General features: G+C 49.7%; 1 protein-coding gene across 9 annotated transcripts in view; it reads right to left on the bottom strand.

The window, feature by feature from the left end:
• Positions 1-23,493, bottom strand: part of ZBTB7C (zinc finger and BTB domain containing 7C) — a 375,586-nt gene that overhangs the window by 88,795 nt on the left and 263,298 nt on the right. The window contains exon 1 of one of the 9 annotated variants that reach the window (XM_017529670.2): positions 13,895-14,243. The exons of the other annotated variants lie outside the window; for them this stretch is intronic. The gene's annotated coding sequence lies outside the window, so the exon portion shown is untranslated. Of the gene's footprint in view, positions 1-13,894; positions 14,244-23,493 lie in introns of those variants that run through there. 9 annotated transcript variants of the gene reach the window in all.

The following is a 23,493-nucleotide window of genomic DNA, read 5'->3' as shown; positions in this document are numbered from 1 at the left end:
CCCAGATGGTGACCCCAGCTGCTGGGAGCAAGGTCAGCATTCAGCCCTCAGCTCAGGACAACACCATCAGGGTTGCAGAGAGCCACCTGGCCCAAAGTCACGCCCTCCAGGAACCGCCCACATTCAATGACTATGCAGGGCATCAGAGGCCTGGGCATTTTGGCCCAAGCTGGGACAAACTTGAAGAGGCCATTTCAGCCCCAGAGGTCCCTGTGGGGTTGGCATAAGTGGTAGGGCTGGCATTGCTGCAGCGTCTCCCTCCCTCCCCTGTCTCTTGCAGGAGTTGATCCCCTGAACACTCCTAGCAAACATCCTGCATGCTTAACTGCTTCCTGGTCGACTGTCCTGAGAACCCAGCCTTTCAGAAAGAGGGAAGATGATACCGAAAAGTCAGTCACATGGTAACATTCAAGGTTAATTTTGTAGTTTGGGCTTTGAGCACTGTAAGAATAATGAATACAGAAATAAGTGCTGCAGGATGCATCCTTCCAATATAGCTCTCCATAGAAATGGTCACGTGTGTTTTTATTAATGAGACTGTAACACAAACATGTACATTACAATCTTTTCTATTAATATGAAGGATTGTTTCTCTCATATTTTATGTTTGATGCTCAGCTCTGGGGTCCCTGATGGACAGGAGGTGATGTAGCCTGGGGACAGTGAGATGGTTTCTTTCCTGCAGGGCTCAGCCAGCCAGGAAAAATGCCAATTAAGGCAAAGCTCTCTGTGAGGAATTATTTCAGTTGTCACGTTAACCCCACAACCTGGGGATCACAGGCTGGGTACTATCTCCCCAACTCTCCAGGAAGCCTGGGCCCCTTTAATTGGCATCAGTTACTCTGGGGCGTGGTGACCTCTACCTAGAAATGTCAGATTCTCTGGGGCTGATGAAAAAGCCGAGCAAAGCCTGCAGTCTGTCTGCCTGACTGCAACCCTCAGGCAAGCCTGGGACGGGAGGAGGTGGGAATGGGTCCCTCAGGTGAACGTGTTAGGAGATACTGAGTAGCAGGTACCTTTCCCGGAAGTCAACAGCACATGCTGGAATAGAATCTGTACCAGAGTCCTTAGAGCCAAGCTAAATGCAAGCAACCACCTTTGGGAACCAAAGTGTTTTGTTACTAATTACCTTTTACACAAACTTTTACTACTGAGTTATTGTTGATTGCATATTGATTAAGTTCATTATCACTACAGAGGAGCCAGCTGGAAGAGAGTGGGATGAAACTGCATGTGCCCCCCCATCCCCCCACGCCCTCGCCGCTGTTCTGGCCTGTGTGAGGATTACTAGGGTCTCTGGGCACCACACGGGTTTGGAGATGGTGGGCTGATGGTTCCAGCACCTCGGGATTCAGGCTGAGCACTCACCCTCAGGTAGCTGAGACCCGGGAATCCTCATAGGATGCTGGCTGGCATTTTTGGTTTGGTGTCTGTGAAGTGCTATCTGAGCCAGCCCACAGGGCTCCAGTTCCTCAGAAAGCAGGAGTAGGTGAGAAAGCAGGAAAGCAAGGACAGCTTTTGGGAAGTGGACAGGCGGAAGTTTAACACTGGTTGGGAGAAAGCCCCTTGCAGTGTTCCCCTCTACCTCTCCACCCTGAGGACAGCAGCAGTGGCTAGTGGAGACAGCCAGGATGGACTCTAGCACCAGGTCAAGGCAGGGGAAGCAACTGCTGAGCCAACCGTCAGCTTTCGTCAGCTGCGACAGGAGAAATGCCAGGGCCACAGGCAGAATGCAGGGGCCACTGGGAAGCAGGGGAGGAGCAGAGGTTTGCTGAAAGGGAGCTCTGAGTCAAAAACTACTTTCAAAATTAAAGCTGCTGTATGTTAGATATATTGCATAATTTATCTTTTTGATCTTCTCATCAGCTCAGAGGACAGCTATGATTATCCCACTGAACAGATAAACAACCTGAGACTCAGAATTTCCAAGAAGACTTCAGTGACTCAGAAAGCGAGTGAACTGAGGCTGGGACCCAGATCTAAGTGGATTCTTATCCAGTAAGGGCAACCTGCTGTGGAAGCGTGGCAGGGATCTCACTCCTGAATGGAATTCTGGACTAGACAGTGTCCCCAGGAAGAAGGGTGCGTCTCCCTCTGGCTGCCTTACAGACATCTGTTTTTGCACCCTTGAGCCACTGGTGGCTGGCTGCCTTGCTAGGGAGCCCCCTTCCTGGGGTGCATGGACAGCCCTCTGTGCCATGGTGTAAATGGAAACTTGTTTCAGGATTCTGCTAACCCTGCTCCCCAGACCACAGGAGGCAGGGGAAGGATGATGGAGGTGCTGGCCTCCAATATGACAGCTGGAGAGGCTGTGAAGTGCTGTGGAGACAGCGTGGTCTTGGGGTTCCGGCAGACCCATATTCTGGGTCCACCATCCACCAGGAGGGCTTCTGACATCCTGATGTTGTCTGCCTTGCCCTTCATGGGGTGGCCTCAGTAGACAAGGTGATCCAGGGCAGGAGCCCTGCCTGTGCAGCCCGGGAGACAATGCCTAGCAGATGCCCTGTGGTGCGGTGTGGCTGCACTGAGGTTGCTAGCCATACATTCGAAGAATGCAAGATATCATTGTGCAACTCTCTTTACCTGGTGCACTTTGGACAAGTGATCCTGGAAGGGCCCTGCCACGACAAGGGGAGCTAGCATGCCGGCGGCAGGGTCCGGAGGGAGGCACCGTGCACCAGGCAGTCAGACTCTTGGGAAGTGCTGCGCTTTTGGCCAGGACTATTCTTCAGGGATACGTCATTTTTTATATCACTGGATTTCTTCAAAGCATAGCATTTCAAAAATTTACATCCAGGTATTTTCTACTTCCTTTATTACCTCTCACACTGACTTTTCCCCTTGTTCTCAGTCTCTGGTAATAATTACTTTAAAAAATCCATTATGAGATCATTTTTCACTACCATTAGTAAATGATTTAGTCTAAGAGCAGACCAGGATTTTGTCATAGACAGGTCTAGGGAGGGTTTTATTAATCACATCAGACCACCTGTGTCTTTAATATGCCCTCTGATACCTTGGGGCTTGAAGACAGCACTGGACACCACTCCCCTCTGTCCTTATCAGAGTGGGGATGGCTCTAGACAGTGTGACCCCCAGTGGCTCTTCAATCCAATCACCTGGAACTGACTGTGGACTCCAGCCTGCCCTGCCTTCCAGAGTGTGTTGCTTAGCTGGTTTTAAAAATGTCAGCCCATTCTAGCTCCCCGGGGGAGGTGTCCTCATTGGCTTCTTGTTACATGGGGACACCTGCTTGCCGTGGGCCACTGTGATGAACCAGCCTTGTTTTTGAGTGGCATGTGACACTTCCATTGCTTTGGGTTTCAGCAATCCCTCTAAGAAGGGTTTGTGCTGGGAGAAAGGTGGGAAGACCAGAGCTCTATGCTGAGTTTGTGGAGTTTTTCAACCTGGTAGGGGCAATCCTCTTGGAGTCCCTCATAAGGCTGAGCATGTGTGTGGAGGACCTAAAGTCCTGCTGGCCTCAGGAAACAGAGAAAATGTCTTCTACCTTTCTGCCTGGGCCCAGGACAGAGTGACCATCCGCAGCCTTAGGGCAGAGAAGGAGGGGGAGCAAGAGAAACAGTGATGGGAGAGGGAGGAGGAAAGCAAAATAGTGAAGGCCACCACTTATGTAGTATGCACAACAGGCCAGGCACTGATGGCTTTTCTCATTCAGTCTTCACATCCACCCGAGGAGGCTCCATCCCCATTTTGCAAATTGGGAAGCTGTAGCACAGAGAGGTTAATTAACTAGTCCAAGCCCACGGAGCCTGCAGATGACAGAGGTAGGACAAGAACCAGGCCCTAATTCCCAAGCCTATGTGCTAAGAAGCTGTGCCATGCGACTTCATCATCAGTCCCAGCTTGGAGCACGTCCCTGAAGGCTCCTCTCAGCCCTCAGTCAAGACCTCATCCCCCTGCTCTGACACTGAACAGCACCGTCTCTCTGTACCACTCAGTTGAATGTCATGCCTGATGCTGTAGAATCTTGCTTTATTTTTAGTTGGGTCTTACCTGGCTAAATGGATGACAACCCTTTAGAGGCAGGGGTCAAAGATCTGCACAGGTGTCCTGCAGGGGTCAGCATGTGTTCTGAGCACAGTAGGTGCTGCTTTGTCCTTGCTGATGAGGCCTCACCTTCGATGGCCCCCACTGGTTTTGGGGAAGGCTTTGTGGGCCAGTGTTTCTCCCCTGAGGGCCCCACTGTTCTCCCCTCAGCTCCCCCAACATGAGGCTCACTCGGTCTTTCATCCCAGCGTGGGCTCTGGGGTTGGCCGATGCTCAAGCTTCAGGGCTGCAGAGAGTTCACCACTGTGTTACTGGAAAAGCTTCCAAGAGTTGGAGGCCAGGTTCACTCAGAGGGTGCACTACGGGAGTGGGAGAGGAGGGACGGGAGGGAACGTGGAGAGAAGCTGTCCCCTTGGCAGGGAGCTGTGGCGGGAGACGACAGCGAGAAAGAGGCAGCGGATTTGAGAACCCCACAGCTGCGTGTCCACAGGGCTAGCCAGAGGCCACCCAGCCCAGCCAAGAAGCCTCCTCCCCAAGGCCTGAGTCATCTGGAGGACCCCTTAAGCTCCATCTTTGTGTTTGCTGCATTTGTTCTCCCACCTTCCCTGGGTCATACCTACTGTTACCTTGAAGAGATCCACAGGCCTGCAGGAAGGGAAATCACTCATGCCTGCCTGAACATCAGCCTCTGGCCTGTCCAGCTCTGCTTGGCCTTTGGGAAATCCCTGGTTCTTCCTGCAGTGCCTCGGACTGACCGTTCCCCCCAAGGTGCCCTCACTCTGGCCCTTCATCCTCCTCTCCACCCAGCTGCCTGCCAGGCTGTTCCCATGTATTGGCCTTACAAACAGCTAGCAATGTGGCGTGATTAAAGGGGTCTAGGATGTCCCCTTCCCCATACACTGTCCAGAGGGCCTGACTTTGCTTTTTCCTCGTGCCTGAGTCCCACCATTAGAAATGTGTGCTGGCCAGTTCACAATTGTAAAGACACAGGACCCACCTAAGTGCCCATCGACCAACAAGCAGGTAAAGAAAATGTGGCATATATTCTCCATGGAGTATGACTCAGCCATGAAAAGGAACAAAATAATGTCTTTTATAGCAACTTGGATGGAGCTGAAGGCCAGTATTCTAAGTGAAGTAACTCAGGAGTGGAAACCAAATTCCCTGTGTTCTCACTTATAAGTGGGAGCTAAGCGATGGGTACGCAAAGGCAATCAGAGTGGGATAACGGACACTGGAGACTCAGAAGGGGGAGGGTAGGAACGGGTGAGTGATACAAAACTACCAATTGTATATGATGTACAGTACTTGGGTAAGGGGTGCACTAAAATCTCAGAATTCACCACTATAGCATTCATCCATGTACCCAAAAACCACTTGTACCCTGAAACCTATTGAAATAAAAATAATTCATTTTTTAAAAAAGAAAGAATTGTGTGCTGGTAAGCCTCCTCTTTCAAATACAGGCACCCTGAGAAGGAGACCATGTAGTAGTGAGTGTCTCTTCCACACCTTAATGTGAATTCGTGCCAAGAACTGGCTTTTCCTAATAACTAGGTTTGATCATCAGAACGAGGGGATGAAGGGAGGGGCTTGAAACGGTGCTGAGAGCTTAGATGGGGTGATTTTGGAACACAGATTCCTGTATGGGTGGGTCTCAGTGGGTGGGTAGAGGAATTTGGGCAGTGCAGGAAAAGTATGAAGATACCAGGAAAATAAAGTGTGCTACAGATGCCTGTTTCACTGCCCTGCAAAAAACTGCCCAAGGGGAGTGGTGAAAAGCGAGAGGTCAAAGACACACTCAGTGTGGCTTCACAACCTCCCCATGTCCCCATCTACTGGTTAGAATCAAAGTCTAGGTATTAACTGAGGACACACACACACACACACACACACACCCAGAGAGAGTCCAAAGAAAAACACAGCCATGCCCAGAAAACTTACCCCAAACATGCTCCTTTAAAGCTGACCACTGAGGAGGCCTCCCTGATCAGTCAGAGGCAGATCAGACCCTTTCCTTTCATTGTAACTTCCACCCTTCTAGAATTTCTCCTTCTCTGCAGGTCCAGGCCACAGAGACATTAATCCCTATTCAAATGAACCTTCAAGGTTTTTTCCTTCTATTTAAAAAAAAACAAAAACTCTCAAAACACCCCAAAGCCATGGCTCTAATGTCACTGGTGCGTGCATTTGCCAGGAAGGGAGGGAGAGGCTCCAGGCATGCCACTGCATCAAGTCCTGGCCTCAAGTTTCCTCACCTGGCCTCTGTCTTGTTGAAAGGCAGAAATGAGACCTTTGGTCCCTCCTCCATCCCCCACTCCCGCCACAAAGCTTTAATAAATGGTGATTATTTCAGTCCTTACAGCACAGCTGTCCTGTGAATTGTCCAGTCAGGGTTATGGGGTGGAAGCCAAGGACTGGAGTGTGGAGCTCAGATCTCCGAATAAACCAGCCCTCCCTTTCCCTCCTCTGCCTGCCTGCTCCCTAGCAGGTGGGAGTTGAGGAGGAAGGCGGTCTCTGGCTGAGACTAGGGATGACAGAAGCATTTTCTGAGCAGGCTGCTGACAGCAGAGCCCCAGTGGGGGAGGGTAAGGGAGCAGAGCTTGCAGACAGGGTTAGGGGTGGAGTTGCCTTACCTATATGCTGTGAATGCAGGCACCTCCAAAATCCTCCTTCATCCCAATCAAGGAGCCCTGAAGTTGCCCCTCTACAGATTAACTTCAGGCTGCTTCTCTGCTTAAAATGTGCTGGTGCATTATTTGAGACAGAAATGGAGCTTTAGTCAATCTGTCATCTAAAGGAGGTGTTTGGGAAATGTTGGTTGAATGAATGAATGACACTCTGGGCTGCTATTAGAAATAATAATAGAAGAAGAGGAGTAAGGCTCTGGGGGCTTCAAGGGAAGCGGGCAGGGATGAGCCTGAGCGGGGAGGGAGAAGAAAATGATGCTAGGTCAGTCTTACCATATCACAGCTGTGCACACAGCTAGCCAGGGCAACAACACGGGTGATCTGGTCCTTGCCCTTGAAGAGCACGACTCTCTTACCAAGTAACTGCCATTTGTATGATTCTGTTAATCCTCCTCCGAGAAGTTGGAACAATTGTCCTCAATGCTCAGAAAGGTCAAAGCTGAACTTCAGAAACCATCTACTCAAGGGCTCTCTGAATCATTTTTAGCAGCAGAAGCCTTTTACAAATAACATTTTGTGCAAAACCAGACACACAGATCTGTTGTGCTTGAACCAGCTGTGTGAATCTCTGCAGAGAACACCAGAGTAATCCATCCAACTGCCCATTTCAAATAAGGAAACTGAGGCACATGGAGGCTAAAAAGTGTTGTCGGACTACACCACAGTCACCTCCAGGCACCTGGTGGCCTCTGTTGAAATTCAACTTCCATACTTCTCGGGTAGACATGGGCATCTATCGTCTTTTATTATTATTTATTTTTTTGAGACAGAGTCTTGCTCTGTCACCTAGGCTGGAGTGCAGTGGTCCCATCTCAGCTCACTGCAACCCCTACCTCCTGGGTTCAAGCAGTTCTGCCTCAGCCTCTCTAGTAGCTGGGATTACAGGTGTGCACCACCATGCCTATCTAATTTTTGTATTTTTAGTAGAGATGGGATTTCACCATGTTGGCCAGGCAGGTCTTGGACTCTTGACCTCAAGTCATCTACCTGCCTTGGCATCCCAAAGTGTTGGGATTACAGGTGTGAGCAATGGTGCCTGGCCTATAATCTTTTAAAAGACTTTATAGGTGATTGCACATGTAATCAGGTTTAGGAACTTCTGGACTAAGCACTATTTGATGGTGGAGAGTCCATTCATAGCAGAGCGGAGTCCAGACTGCTCTTGGGGCACACAACCCAAACTCCATTACAATAACTTCTAAGAAGCACTGGAATTCATTTCTGGCCCTCAGGTTTGGCTGCACTGAATATGAGGACACAGAATGGCTAACGACCAGGACTTAGGATGTGCTGATGAAAAGATAGGTTTATTTGGTAGTCTTCAACCTAGGTGAGTCCCCTCATACCACTTGGCTCAAATTTGTGTTTGTGAAGACTGTTAGTGATCCTGTTCAGTCCTGTAGGCATAACACTGGGACAAAATTATTCCACTGTGGAGCTGAAATATCAGCATGAAATAGAGCACCCAGCCATAAAAAGTGACTGTCCTTTCAGAACATGGAGGAAAAGCTCAGTATAGAGCTCTGGGACATGCAGAGGAAACATCAGGTGTGCAGGACGCTCAAGGGGTCTGAATGGCTCTCACTCTACCTATAGAAAGCAAACATGACTGAGCTGATCCCAGAATATTTCTTGGGTACTGCTCCCTTGAGCACATGAACCCTTAAAAGTAGAATGGCTATAATAAAAAGGACATATTATTAACAAGTGTTGGTGAGGATATGGAGAAACTGGAACCATCACACACCTACTGGTGCGAATGTAAAATGGTACAGCCACTGTGAAAAACACTCTGGTAGTTTCCCAAAGCTTAAATATTGAGTTACCATATGACCCAGCAGTTCTACTTCTAGGTATATACCTCAAAGAAATGAAAACATAGGTCCACACAAAAACTTGCAAATGATTACTCAAAACAGCATTATTTACAAAAGTCAAATATGGAAACAACCTAAATATCCATCATGGGTAAATGGATTTACCCATTATGGGTAAATATCATTATGAATGGGTAAATAAAATGTGGTACATCTACACAAGGAATATCATTCAGCAATAAAGAGACATAAAGTACTGATACATGAATGACTCAAAAGTGTTAGGTTAGTTGAAAGACCCTAGTCACAAAAGACCACATATTATCTGATTCAATTTATATGAAAGGTCCAAAATAGGCAGATCTATATAGACAGAAGGCAGATTATTGGTAACCTAGGACAGGGGCTTGGGATGAAATGGGCAGTGACTGCTAATGGGTACAGTACTTCCTTTGGAGTAATCAAAATACTATAAAACTGATTATGGTAATGGTTACACAGCCCTCCAAATATGCCAAAAACCATTGAATTTACACTTTAAGTGGGTGGATTGTATGCTACATGAATTACATCTCAATAAATCTTATTTATTTTTTATTAAGAAAAAAAGAAATGACCAGGCATAGTGGCTCACACCTGTAATCCCAGCACTTTGGGAGACCGAGATGGGCAGATCACGAGGTCAAGAGATAGAGACCATACTGGCCAACATGGTGAAATCCCGTCTCTATTAAAAATACAAAAATTAGCTGGGTGTAGTGTTGCATGCCTGTAGTCCCAGCTACTGGGGAGGCTAAGGCAGGAGAATCACTTGAACCCAGAAGGCAGACGTTGCAGTGAGCCGAGATCGTGTCACTGCACTCCAGCCTGCCAACAGAGCAAGACTCTGTCTCAAAAAAAAAAAAAGAAAGACAGACAAACAGAAACACAGAAACAAAACAAGCATTAGAAAAGTTTCTATTGCATAGGTTCTGCTTAATAGAGGCAGCCTCTGCTAGATTTCCCTAGGAGTTATGGATGGCAAGTATCAACAGGAACTGAGACCACTGTCACCTCTCCAGTGGCCTCTCCCAGTGGCTCCAGAAAGTCCAATGGATCAACCTGTTGTCTCCAGAAATGACTGAACAGAATTGTCAGCCAGAATCCATAGCCAAGAAAGCAACAACCCTGCATGTACATGTACAACACATATGTGTAGACAGCACAGATTTTCCTGAAGACCAAGTCCAGTTATATCATATTATTCAGAAGGGTCACGTGTACATTTGCATCTGGTTTGCATCTAATTTGAAAAAGCCGACATAGATCGTGTACCATATTATTAGGTAATTTTTCAAGTTTGGTGTCTCGGAGTTACTCCACTCAATTTGTTCAGTGGATGGACTCAGTTGCTGACAGATGAATTACAGCTTGCTCCAGGGTTCCTGCCCTAGGAGGGGCAGCCTGTGGTCATGCAAGCTTTCCTGTTCTGTGTTCCATGCACACACAAGCCAAGCCACCATTGGGGGACAGCTCTTATCCCACAGGGGAAACCTCCTTCTCACTAGCTGGCCTCCAGCATGGAGGAGGGAGGTGCATGGGTGAGAATGAGGTGGAAGGAGGCCCACTCTAGCTGATCCCCTTCCAAGCAAGGCTCAGATGGAGGGGGCCTTCCAAATGGAACAAAAGGGAAAATGACAGAAGAGAGAAAGCATTCCTATTTATCTAAACACAGGATCAAAATGTACAGCGGGAAAGTGAAATCATGCTGCAATTCTGAAAGTCACCCACTGAAGATAAACTCTCCCTTCAAAGGAATTACTTATTTTACTCTATCCTGGTACCTCAGGGTCTATCAGTATTCAAATTTATTAAGCAAGGACATGCAGAATGCATGATATAAGGGGCCTGTTTCATCACCCATTCCTCACGCCATTTCTTTTTTCTTGCTAAGTCATGAGAAGTGCAGCAAGTTAAAAATCAAAACAAAAATTAACAAGCGTGCACACACACACACACACGATGGAAAAGAAATCCTCCATGGAAGTTACTATGAAACAGGCGGCTTTAGAAAGGAAAAACACAATCTCTGACTAATATGAAGGAGACTCCAAATTGCTCTTGGCAACAATCTCTCAACCCGATTCCCCTCCCTCTATTCATCTCCACAGTTCCCAGCCAAAGGAAAATAAACTGAACAGCTCTCTCCCTGGCCCAACCCGTAGTGCTGCCCGGCTGAGCAAGGGCTGAGCAAACAAACATCCCCATGCAATTATACACCTGTGTAATTGCTGTAAACACCGGGACAGCCAGCCGGGTGCTCACTGCCCTTATCAAGCTGATAATCTCAATATTAGGGGAAAATGCCTTTATTCTGGCAGCATGACATCAAGGTAGTATGCAATATGATCTTGTGACTTCAAACCCAGAATTTTTTTTTAGAAAAGGAAGAAGAACAAAACTATCATTCTAGCAAGAGTTAGTAACGATTCTGGGGAAGGAAAGTCCCAGAGCATCACTCAGGTGGGTAATAGCTTCAAGGCAAGATTTATCAGTTCACCTTCCTCACAAAAGTGATGGTTAATTTTAAAGGTAGTTATCTTACACCTATTACACCACTCAGGATGGAAGGAAAGTTAACAAGTCAAACGTCCCAGAATATTTATGGCTGCTCTGTCTCACACATCCATCCAACACCATTCTATTAGAACAGACATGTCCGGTCAGCTAAAAGAAAGAAGGACAGGATTCTCAGGACATGGCATTGTAAGTGGAGAGGTAAGTGGATGGAGAAGGGTCTTTCAATTGAGTCCTAAAACCACCCTGGAAGGCCAAGGTGAGCTGCTCTGACAACCATGTATGGTCTAGAGACTTGGGGTCTAGTCTTGGCTTTGCTACCAACAAGTCCTGTGAGTGTAGACAAGCTTCCTTCCCCAAGGGCAAGGGCAGGCACTTGAAGCTAAACTTGAGTCCTATGAAAATGCCATCCTGACCACTGAGGAAGTCGGCAGATGCATCAGAAGGGTGACACCGTGGGACCGTTCTCAGCCTGGCCAGCACTGATTCAGAGAGATGCCAGTCCTCTCAGAGACTGTTCAGGCCTCTTCTTGTCATCTCCAACTAGCATGTGCCAAAACTGCAGACTCTTCAAAACCCACGGTTGTAACCCCTAAATGGAGAATCTGAACAGCAGGGGCTCAAACAGCTTTCTGGGCACTTGAGGCAGAGGCTGACTGTGCTGTGTGCACTCAACTGCATCCCCAAGAACCAGGCACAAGTCCCTGGTGGAGTGTGGAGACTCTGGTCATTCTAACTTCTCTGCTCCTTCCTCTCCTTCCCCCTCCCCTCCTCTTCATCTAGGCCTCCTGCTGCTGCTTCTCAACAGTAATGCTTCCCAGGTTCCATCTCACTTCATCCAACCCTTTGAGGGTTGCACTGTTACTATACTATTACTATTCCCATTCATAGAAGCCAGAGATCTGTTCTAATATCACTTACTGATGTATGCCTAGCACTTAGCATGGTACCTGGACACATGCAGTAAACAATACAACAGCGTTGTGGTGAATGAATGAATAAAATTGTCATTGAATAAATGACTGACTGGGAAGAAAAGGACATTCAAAAAAGTTAATATTAACTGTAATACATACTATTTTCTGTTGTACTATAATTACACCAAGGCTCTTCCTGTCTCCCCAATTAAAGTGTAAGATTCTAAAAGATGTGGGGTATGATGAGTGGCTTTGAATCCTGCCGCTGCTACTATCTGGACAATGTACTTAACCCACTTGAGCCTGTTTCCTCATCTACAAAGTGGGGCTAATGATTCATATCTGATGTGACCTAATATGAGTCTTTTTGGGGAGAGTGGGTTCTTTTTCTATACAGCCCAGGTTGTGCCTTAACTGGTGAGGACGGCATTGGGGCTACTTTTATTTCCTGGAGTTTCACCCAGCTGGGGGTCCTGAGCCTTTCTAAGCCCAGAGAAAGGTGAAAGCAGGGGGTCGGAGGGAGTGGAGCTGAAACTTGAACCTGGTACAGCCTTTCCCACCTTCAAGCCAGTGCGCTCCTCCCCCCTTCCAAAAAATCTTCTCTCTCATCTGGAGAAAACTGCCCGATTGTTTCAATCACTTCCTTTCCATTTTCAAAATCCCGCATTTAGAGAGATTGGAAGTGGTCTGCCCCTAGCTGACCAATAAGTCGCTGGAGTGGGGCTTCCTTCTGCGCAGAGCTGGGTGCCAGCTATTAAAAGAAAGAAGGCAGCCACCTTGCCCACCCGCCTGCCCGCACAGACACAGCCCGTACAACAGAAGCCAGGAACAGAATGGAACGACCCCAGAGCCCTCACCACAGAGCATGGAGTAGTGCACTCCACGCTCGATGCTCCATGCGGGGTGTGCGGCGGGGGCCGCGAGTGCGGGGCTGGGGGAAGCTCTCTCCATCCTCCTTCCTGGCCAGCCCCGCGGTCCCTGCTTCCGCCTGCAGCGACCCAGGCGCTCCAGAGGGTGACGCGGTCCCGGGAGCCCGCCGGAGTGGGGACGCACGGGTCAGTCCTTTTGCGCCACCCACACCGGGCGGCCTCCGGAGCTTGGAGACTACAGTCTGACTTGTCCGCCCAGGTGGGAGTGCTCCCATACACTCACCCCCAGGTTGGCGCCCAGGGAAGGGCCCCCCACCCACCCGGCTCAGCCAGCGATCTGAGCCCAAGGACCTGACGAGACTCCCGCTGCGCGCCTAGCTGGACTTGTGCCAACCGCTCCTTTAATTTCTGCGGGTATCTCCGGACCTCGACTTTTGCCAAGTTGCCAAGGCTTTTGTCCCCACCCCCCCCCCCCCCCCCCCCACCCCCCCCCCCCCCCCCCCCCCCCCCCCCCCCCCCCCCCCCCCCCCCCCCCACCCCGCTCCCAAGTTTCGCATCTGACGCTCCGGGACACCAAGCATTCTTGGGGGAGACAATTTACCAATGTGCATCCGCAACTCCCTCTCGGAGTGGCCTGACGTTCCTTCCGCGGGCCCCTTGCCCCAAAGGAGCCCGCTGGCGAGTGCCGGCGGCGATGGGGCAGCTGCGAGAGTTGCTCTCTGCAGAGTTCCAGATCCTCGCTCCTATTTCGGAGGAGGTGCGTGGCCCCACGCCCCGCAAGAGCTCCCGCGAGGCGAGGGATTGAACGCCTTGCGGACGCCGCCACCCGCGCCAGCGAGAGCCAGCTGGAGCCGCCCCGCGGCCCTCGAAGCGCTACCCGGCCACAGGGTCCCCGAGGCGCGGAGCGAGAATGCCCGCACGCCCGCGGAGCTCTCCCGGAAGGGCTTCCTCCCCACCCCCTCCCCACGGCCCGGCCGCTGGGCTCCCCACAGCCGGGATCCCAGCCCCGAGGGGCACCGAGGCCGCCGCAGACCCACCTGGCCGCCTGGGGGACGCCACGTTCGTGCCCGGGCCGTGTCCTGAGCGCCGCCAGGGTCCCGGGCTGGGAATCCACGCGGCCGCGCTGCTCGGGGGAGCCTGCCGCAGCCGGCGGGAGGTTGTCATTGATTCGTGCTGGGCGAGTTAAGCCATTCCAGGAGTGGTTTTGAGCGAGCACTCCCACCCCTCCCTCCAACCAGAAGTATTTGGCCGGCAGCCCCTTTGGTCCACCTGTACTGTCAAGCGCAGGACAGGGCGATCTCACCAGTCGCGCGTTACGCTTCACTTTATGACACCAAATTAAGCAATTTGGAAAAGATAAAGCAGAAATAAAGGCAAAGGCGGCGGAGGAGCTTTTCTTTTCTCCTGGGTTCCTCCGTTTTTTTGTTTTGTTGTTTTGTTTTTTGTTTTTGTGTGGTTTTCCCCCCTCTTTCTAGTACTTCACAAAATGACTTATCACTTATCTCGAAGCAAGAGAGGCTTTTTATTATTATTGTTGTTGTTTTATTCAATTCAGCTTGTCTGTCTTTTTAGAGGCAATTTTATTTCCATTTGCCTGAAACCTAAGCCCAATAAAATTACTAGAATTATATGTTTTCTCCTTACAGGGTCGTGAGTGTAACTTAACCAAATCAAACACTGCAGAGCAATCCTTCAAGTAACAGCAAAAGAGGGAGTGCAGGAAGCAAACACAGAACTGCAGCTCCCTCCTCCGCTGGGAGTCATGAGACCTTGTGGGTGGGACCTACCGACACCCCTTCCCCTCAAATACACATATCAGGCAGGCTGACTCAGAAATGCCAACTGGAGGTTCCAGCAGTCCGCATTAGGGTGGTCCCGTCACCAATCACAGGTGTGGCTAAACACGCTCTCCCAGGCCTTTCCTTCAAGCCACACACCATGGCCTTTTTGAAAACTGCCACCTGGGAGGTTCTGGCCAGCTGGGAGCTGTCAGGCCTCTTTCCCCCTGGAACTGTCTGGTCACCTGGGGGAAATAACCATTAATGCCTTGATAACTCTCTGCTGGCTGTTCTCAGAAATGGGGGAAGAGCTAGGGGAGTGGATCTTTCCTGCTGATCACCTTCCCCCAGTGCCATGGGAAACAAGCACAAAACCAAGGAGTCCAGTGAGGTGCTTGGCCTTCCGTGGCCTCTGCCACTCTTCCCAGGGCAGGCCATGAGCTTTAAAGCATCCTGAAACCAGAAATAAATCTCAAAGGTACATTGGCCGTGAAGTCCCAGTGATGAGGCTGTGATTTGCAGAGCCCCAGAAAGATGGTTCAGGCAAAACCATTTCCTCCAACAGGGGCCCCTTGCCTGAAATCCCAATGTTAATGATTCATTTCTTCTTGAGGAATGACCTGCAGGGAGCCTGCCCCAGACAGGCAGGCAAACTTGCTTCAGGAAGGCAGGAGGGGTCAGATCTCTCTGTGGTTCCCTTTAAACTGTAAATACCTTCTGCTGCGGGCAGGGCAGCAGGTGTTTCCACAGTGGATTAGAATGAGTGCGTCAGACCCTCCATGCTGTGGAAAGAGGGCAGTGGACTGCTGCGTGAGGGTAGAGAGAGGCTGGGTGGCCAGGATGTGGTGGGGAGAAGCTGCTAGGTCAGGGAATTGGGTGCTGAAGGGAAGAAATGAGAGTGCTTCATCAGAGCAGGTGGACAGTTTCCAAGACCGATGACTCCATAGCTTTTTATCAAAAACCAGGTACTTCCAGAACACCCAAGCCAAAGATGGAGAAGTCAAATCCCTTTGTCCACAAAGGCACTAGTTAAATATCCAATGAAGCATAACTCCACACTACACTCACAGACCCAGGAGGTAAAGGTGCCAACACATGACCTGGATGGAATCAGTATGAATCCAGAAGTGTTTGCGGTGTGCCCATAAAGGATTTGCCTCAACAGCCTGGGTGGAGTGAGGTGGGTGCCGTGGAGTGCCAATCTCAGAGCCTCTCGTCTTGTCAGGGAGATAAAGCTCAGGCAGATTGGACAGTGGGGCAAGGTGCATCCAGCACCCTGTGGGTCCACAAGGAAAGGGCAGTGCTTCTGCAGAGCAGTTAGTAAGCCAGGCTCACAGGGACAGGGCTCCAGGAGGCGTGGGGCTGGGTAGGCCTGGAAGGTCCTGCAGGGAGCAGGAGAGGATGCAGTGTCAGGTGGGGAAGTGGAGGCAGGAGGGGGAGTCCCTGGGGAAAGCCAGCAGCTGGCCTGGTTAGGAGGGTTCTCTCATTGGTAAGACAACAGGTGGGGGTCTATGGGGTAGAGCCAGTTTATGGGTGCAGCTTCTGGCCGAAAGAGTACAGGGCAGGGCCTGCTTTGGAGAGGAGGAAGGATGGGAGCACCTTTTCAAACCCAGCTGGAGCGGGGTGTGGGAGGGAGCTGGAGGGAGGGGTGCACAGAGTTGAGGTGCCCAGCCCAGCCTGCCCCCAGGCGGCTCCTCTGAGAAGGGCTCCAGCCCCTGGACTGGAAGGAGTGTCCAGGTAGGCTATGGGTGGTGCCAGGGCCAGTGATATTGCAGCCAAGAGCCTGGGGAGAGCTGGCTGCTGTCCAGCCCACCGGCTGGGTCATGCAGTGGACGGTGAATGCCACTCCTCCCTCCCCCTAATCACTGTGTGTGTGCCCTGCTGGGACACACCCTTCGAATGGCTCTGGGCACAAAGTGGGGAGCCCCGCCCCACCACCCCTCCAGCCTCCCTCGGTGCCAGCTGCCTCCTGGGAACAGGAACATAAAGCAGTCTCAGTGAAGCGGGTGTGGAGAGGGGGCTGGGAGAGGCTCCTATAGCCACCCACAGAAGGGGCTCTGGGTGCACCAGACTCCAGATCTGAGTGTGCATTTCCTTTTGGGCCCTGATTCCATCCTAGGCCCTCTTTGGCCTCCTCCTCCTCTTCCTCCTCAGCTCCCTTCCTCCAGCCCTAGCCTTCTCAGCCCCCACTTGCCTTTCACAGCTGGCTCCAAACTCGACAACTCACTCATGTTCCAGTGAGGACAAAAGCTTCTACTTCAACCAGCAAGCATGGCTCAGGAGGCTAAACAGACGCATGTAAGCAAACACGCTACTGTCTTAACCTGAAACCTCCGCAGGGACTAGTCATTGGCTGTGGCTGTGATGTCGGCACACAAACAGCCTTGTGCCCACAAGCACACACAGATACAGTGTGTGCACACATGTGCATAAAGAGCAGACGCGTGTGTGAGCTCTGTGATCTGCAGAGCAGTACTAATATCTGTGGAGGGCCTGTGCCCTCACTTCATTCTGACAGCCACACTGTGAGGCAGAGCTTGTTATTTCCTCCATCTTACTGATAAGGAAACTGGGGCTCAGAGGGGTTTTACAACTTGTTTAAGGTTACACCACATGACAGATCATAAAACTGGACATCACCCTCCATCTTTTCGACTCTGGCAACCCAAGGCAGCCCTGCGGTTCAAGCTCTGGCTCTTTGGTTCATACAATTGGTTGCCTAAGGGGCAGTGTGCTTTGCTGATGCTTGCCTCAGTTTTTCTATCTGAACAAGCAGGGTAATGACTCTTCCTGGACCGGAGAGGATACTGTTAGGCAGGAGGAGGCTGAGATGGAGGTTGGACTTTGGTACAGTGCTGAAGCAAGTCTTTCTAGAGGATGCACAGACATGGGAAAGTGTGGTACTCAAGCCGGAAACTCAGCACCACCCTTGCTGCCTCCCTCTCCTTCCTGGCCCCCACCCTCGCCCCCAGCCAAACCATCCATCAGCCAGTNCAGAAACCCTCTACCAAGGCTTGCTCCCCAGCTTGCCTCAGTATATGGTGAGTGGCGCCTGCCGTGGGACCCTCCCACTACACTAGCCTTAGAGTCGAATCTGCCCTCTTCCTGCCACCTCCGCCACTGCTGCCCTTGGTGGAGTTTCTATCCCCCCTCCCCTGGACTTCTGCAGCCACCTCCTAACTGGTCTCTCTGCCCCATTCCTGTCCTGTTCCTGAAGCCCAATGCCACACAACTGCCAAAGCAATCCACTTAGAACAGGCATGTCGTCCTGTCATAGGGCACTTACATGCACTTTAGACTGTTCACCATGGCCCACAAGGCCCTTCTCCCTCCAAACTCCCCACACCCCATACTCCAATCACAGAGAGGCACCCCTCCTTCCTTCTTCCTGGGACCTGCCTTGTGTAAATTCCCCAGTCTGAAATTCCCCCAACTTTGGGTCTTGCAGGAATGTCACCTCAGAGAGGCTTTTCCTGACCACATAGATAAACTAGGACCTCGTGCCCCATTATCTATTTCATACCCTTGATCAAAGCATTCATGCTTGCATTGATTCTATTATTCAACCATCCCTCCCACTAGAATGTAGGCTACTCGAGGGCAAGTACCCATGAATCTTTTCTTACTGTATTGTGCCTGGTACGTCATAGGTGGAACAGGTATTTATTGAGAGAATCCTAGATCTGGGAAACAGAAGGACTGGATCTTGTCTTGATGAAATCCTTCCCTTTTAGAGAAAACCTGTGAACCGGGGGGGAAGTAACCCATAATCTCATTACACCAGATAGGCTAATATTTATGGCATCATGGCGGCGTGGGCAGTGGGTCAGTCTTTCTATCTGTCTCTTGCTGGAGTAAACATTTCATACTGCATTTAACACAGGCTCCACCTGTCATTCCTCCTTGTACTTCTTGGATGCTCAACAGATGCTTAATTAAATTTTGAGGAAAACTGAAAGAAAATGCAACCAGCTCAAGGGAGGGGGGCATGCCAAGCCTCTTCCTTGGTGGCCCCTCTGGCTTCCTGTCTGATGACAGGCCAAGACCTTACTGTTATGAAGTCCACTGTCTGTATTAGCACCTGTGGATTGTCATGGCATGGCTCTGTCACTTTCATCCACAGATCAGATTTCACTGAAAGGCATTACATGCCAATTTGAAATAACAATGCATTGCTGTTTAGCATCGAGAACAGTCATGGAGCCACGAATTGAAGCTAGACTACACTTTAACAGTCACTGAATTTACCCAAATCTGTTAGTTGCCAAGGCTACATGTGTTTCTGTCACTGTGTTTTGGGGTTGACCCAGCCATTTGGAACCTATAGGCAGTTTGTCAAACTCCATCAAACTCTTCCACTTCTTTAAGAACATAATGGTGATCCCGAGAAACGGAGTCCTTTGACCTTACCGGCCGTTGGCTGCCCTGTCCTGCAGGGGCTGGAAGGCAAGGGCAAGGAGCTGTGGCCCCAGACAGAGGACTGGGTGCCGGCAGAGCCTGCCTCCCATTAGGTGTGCCGGGAGACCAGCTGGTGCTTGTCCAGGGCCCTCGGGAGCCTCCGAGGGGGAGGTGTGGGCCAAGTACAGGGTGCTGGGTTGTTCTCTCTGCGGGAAAGTACCCTGCAAGGCTGGGGCACAGGGCAGGGCTCCCAGCCTGGCTGGCTGCACAGTTGGCTCTGCAGGGTCCCAGCCCTCTGCTCACAGTCTGAGGGCCCCAGGGCTGCCAGGGCCTCACCCTCCTCCCAGATTGTATCAGGTAACACCATCAGGCACCCATTGTGAGAGGAGGGAAGGGCTTGTGGGGAGGAGTTGGGGGTGGCTGGGCCTGTCACCACGGATCCCAGAGCCCAGCTGAGTCTGGGGTGGAGGGGGGCTTGGTCAGAACTTGGCCAAGGTGGGGTAGTGGCAGGAAAGGGGGTGGTACCGCTAGCTAGGGGAGACAGATTCCCTCTTGCCTTCCTTCCTCCCTCCTTCCTTCCCTCCTCCCTCTCTCCCTTCCTGACCCTTCCTTCCTGTTCACTTTCCTTCTCCCTTCCTCCTTTTGCTCCTCTCTCCCTTCCTTCCTTTCACAGGTATGTACTGCCTACTCTGTGTTCCAGCACAGAATTACAGAATTGAAGGATACTGAAGGTCTCCCGCACTCCTAATGGGAGGCAGGCTCTGCCGGCACCCAGTCCTCCCTCTGGGGCCACAGCTCCTTGCCCTTGCCTTCCAGCCCCTGCAGGACAGGGGCAGCCAACGGCCGGTAAGGCCAAAGGACTCCCTTTCTCTGGATCACCATTATGTTCTTGAAGAAGTGGAGGAGACTGATGGAGTCTGGCAAACTGCCGATAAGTGCCGATGGTAGTGCCCCACACGACTCCGGGCTTTGGCTATAAAGTGGTGAACAATCCACATGGCCTCTACACTCGTGGAGCTGACCTTCTTCTAGTAGGGGAAAGATAATAAACAGATAAACATCTACCATGAACTCAGGTGGGTGAGTCCAGATCATTCAGCTCCATCCTTAGGCAAACCACTTTTCCATGTCCAGCAACCTCTCACCTCATTTGCTTCCCACCCTCAGGGGCCAGGAGCAGCGTTATACTTCCATCTACAGTCAGGAAGTGGGGTTGAGGGTGGGGAGGTGACTTGGCCGAGGTCACACTGGGAGCACAGGTGGAGCTGCTGCAGTGGAACCTTGGCTGCCTGCCTCCCAGGGGAATTGCTCTCGACACCAGCTCTCTTCCTCCAGCAGGGTCACCTGCACTTACCTCCAAAGCAGGGGGAAGATTTAACTCTGTGCTTCTAAAGACACTTTCTGTTTTTAAGAGAACATTTATGCACAGAAAACTAAGAAAAAAATGAACAAAGAACCTCATCCTAGGACAAACCACTAATTCACCTGCCTTATATTAAATTAGCACTTACTATGTGTAAGCCAGGATCCCTGAGGGTCTAGGCAGCCCCAAGAGCTGAGGTCTGGCTACACCAGCTGCAAACTCTAACTGCAACCTACATTCCCTTTGGTAAACGGTGAAAATTGGTCTGTCCTTCCCTTCCTGGTCCCAGAATCTGTGAGAGCCCCATTATCAAACCAGTTAATTGGGGCTCTTTGGCATAACAAATACTCCCTAAGAGCTGACAAAGACTCAATAAACAGGAGACAGGTTCCTCTAAGCCCCCTTGTCTTAGCTCTTGTCCTTGGGCTCATGTTTGGCCTGCCTAGTCCAGTTTTAACAAAAATGCTGCTAAGTCAGGTTAGCGAGAATCCCCCATCCCTTGATATCTAATCATCTTGACCTGCTGGCCTACCTTCAGCAAGAATCCTGTTAAGTCAGTTCAGCGAGGATCCCCCTACCTTTGATGTCTCCTCTTGGTAATTTTCCATTCATTCACCACCCTCTGCACCTTGGCTATAAATCGATAGTTGTCCTTGTATTTGGTGTTGAACCCGATCCCTCTCCCTGATTGCAATCTGGCTCAACTCCGAATATCACAAGGACAAGTGGGAGTACCCCTACTGCAATAGTCCTGAATAAAGTCTAAAGACCAGGAGCAGTGGCTCACGCCTGTAATCTCAGCATTTAGAAGGCTGAGGTGGGCGGATCACTTCAGGTCATGAGTTCGAGACCAGCCTGGCCAACATGGTGAAATCCCTGTCTCTACTAAAAATACAAAAATTAGCTGGACATGGTGGTGCATGCCTGTAATCTCAGCCACCCGGGAGGCTGAGGCAGGAGAATTGCTTGAAGCTGGGAGGCAGAGGTTGCAGTGAGCCAAGATTACTCCAATGCACTCCAGCCAGGGCAGCAGAGAGAGACACCTTCTCAGAAAAGAAAAAAAAAAACTTTTCTTTACCATCTTAACAAGTTACATGAATAACTTTTTTTTTGAGACAGGGCCTCGCTTTGTCACCCAGGCTGGAGTACAGTGGCACAAACAGGGCTCCCTGCAGCCTCAACCTCCCAGGCTCAAATAATCCTCCCACCTCGGCCTTCCAAGTAGCTGGGGCTACAGGTGCACACCTGGCTAATTTTTGTATTTTTTTGTAGAGACAGGTTTTGTTAAGTTACCCAGGTTGGTTGCAAACTCCTGAGCTCAAGCCATCTGCCTGCCTCAGCCTCCCAAAATACACCGCACCAGGCCAATTTTGTCTTTAATATTTACAGTGCTCTGACACAGAAAAAAAAAGTTATTGTGCTGTGGCTTGGGCAGCCTCAGATTTATGACTGCATCCTCAACCTCTCACTCAGGACTCCGAGTGTGTGTCTTTGAAGGCTTTGTCTTCACTCCAACTGAGGGCCTGGGGAGTCCGTGGGTGAGTTCTACTCCTGATGCAACCCAGTGCTCCAGATGGTAGTCCACTGAAAGACACATTTTGACTCGGAAGGTTCTGAGTGTGCTCTCTGAGGCTGGGTTACAGTACCAGCTTTCTTAGGTTGAAAGGTACTTATTGAGAAAGAATCTTCCTGGATGGATGTCTTCTTGGCTCTTTTTCAGTAGAGAATCACTCTCTGACCCTCGAGAGGAGGCATTCCTGGTTCTTTGGGGAGGCTTCTACTCTAGAATAATCTGGGTTAGAGACTCAGGCAAACCAGGGCTGGGTTAGAGTTCTAGGTGTCTTTGTCGGGAGAAGTCATTAGTTAATAACATGGGAGCTTCTCAGTGGACTGAAAACCCTCTTCTGGAAGCCCAGCTGACTATACACCCCACAATAATGGCACTAACTCTGTCTGCTTCCTTTCTTGCTGGCATGATTTACTCAGAATAACCTAGAACTTCAATGACTTATAGCTGGCCCCTCAAAGGCCTGTCCTTTCCCCCTGCTTTTGCTCCTTTCTCCTCCTCTTACCACCTTCATCTTCCCTTCAGCTCCCTGGATTCTTCAGCATGTCCCCTTTTCCATCTCTCTGCCCACCACCGACACTCCAGCCCCTCAACTCTCTACAGTCATGGGAACTTTAGACCCCTGTCCTGACTGCGGGTCTCAAGGTATTCAGGGATCCCTGCTAGACAACTACATATCAGGGCAAAAGAAAATCTTAAAAGTCTCCTCCACAAATATTTGTAAAAAGCTTTAGCTTTCATGTTGAGCAGGTGACCTTAACTTGTCCCATCTGTCAAAATGCAATTCAGATAGAAACAGGAAGTGGGGCAATGACGAGAGCCAATGATGATACAGATGTAGGCCAGTGAGCTTTGTTTTACTGTGTTTACATAACTCATGGCTGAAATTTCAGAATAAAAGGTGAAATGGTCTTTATTTGTGTATGTCTGTATGTTTACATGTGCATGTATGTATGCATATGTGATATTTTCCTACCTCTGGATAGCATTACCAAATTAATTTATAAAATCTTTTATGAGACCTCTATTCAAATTGGCTTAAATTAAATATTCCTTAAAATATCAGAAATATAGAAGCCAATCCAAATGTTTTTCAAGTTCACGTGATTTAGGTAAACCATTTGAAAGTAAGAATAATTTAATATTGTTGGTTTAATAAAACCAGCTGTATCTTTTGAGTTATCAGCATTGAGTATAATACAATTATACATTTTGTATTTAACTTTTTTCCTAGGTTTTTTGATTTTTGTGATTTTTTTTGTTTAGATACTTGCCTAAAATGGATACGTTGTAAAAATAGTTAACAGGAAAATAATTTGAGGTGATAGCTAGCTTTGTCTAGTGTATTTTGAAATTTTGATCAACAACCCAAGGATACTATATGTTAAGAACATGTGCATTAGTTTAATGTGAGATAAAAGTTTTATAAATGGACATTTCAATAATAATTATGTTTTATAATATCTGACTAAAAATAGTTTCCAAAATTTTTGTAATTTGCAACCTTAGACCTATGTCAGGTTAAATTAA

Source organism: Cebus imitator, unplaced genomic scaffold (assembly GCF_001604975.1).
Source record: "Cebus imitator isolate Cc_AM_T3 unplaced genomic scaffold, Cebus_imitator-1.0 Scaffold60, whole genome shotgun sequence".
In the NCBI taxonomy this organism is placed as follows: Eukaryota; Metazoa; Chordata; class Mammalia; order Primates; family Cebidae; genus Cebus; species Cebus imitator.
This window is presented reverse-complemented; position numbering and strand designations above follow the sequence as displayed.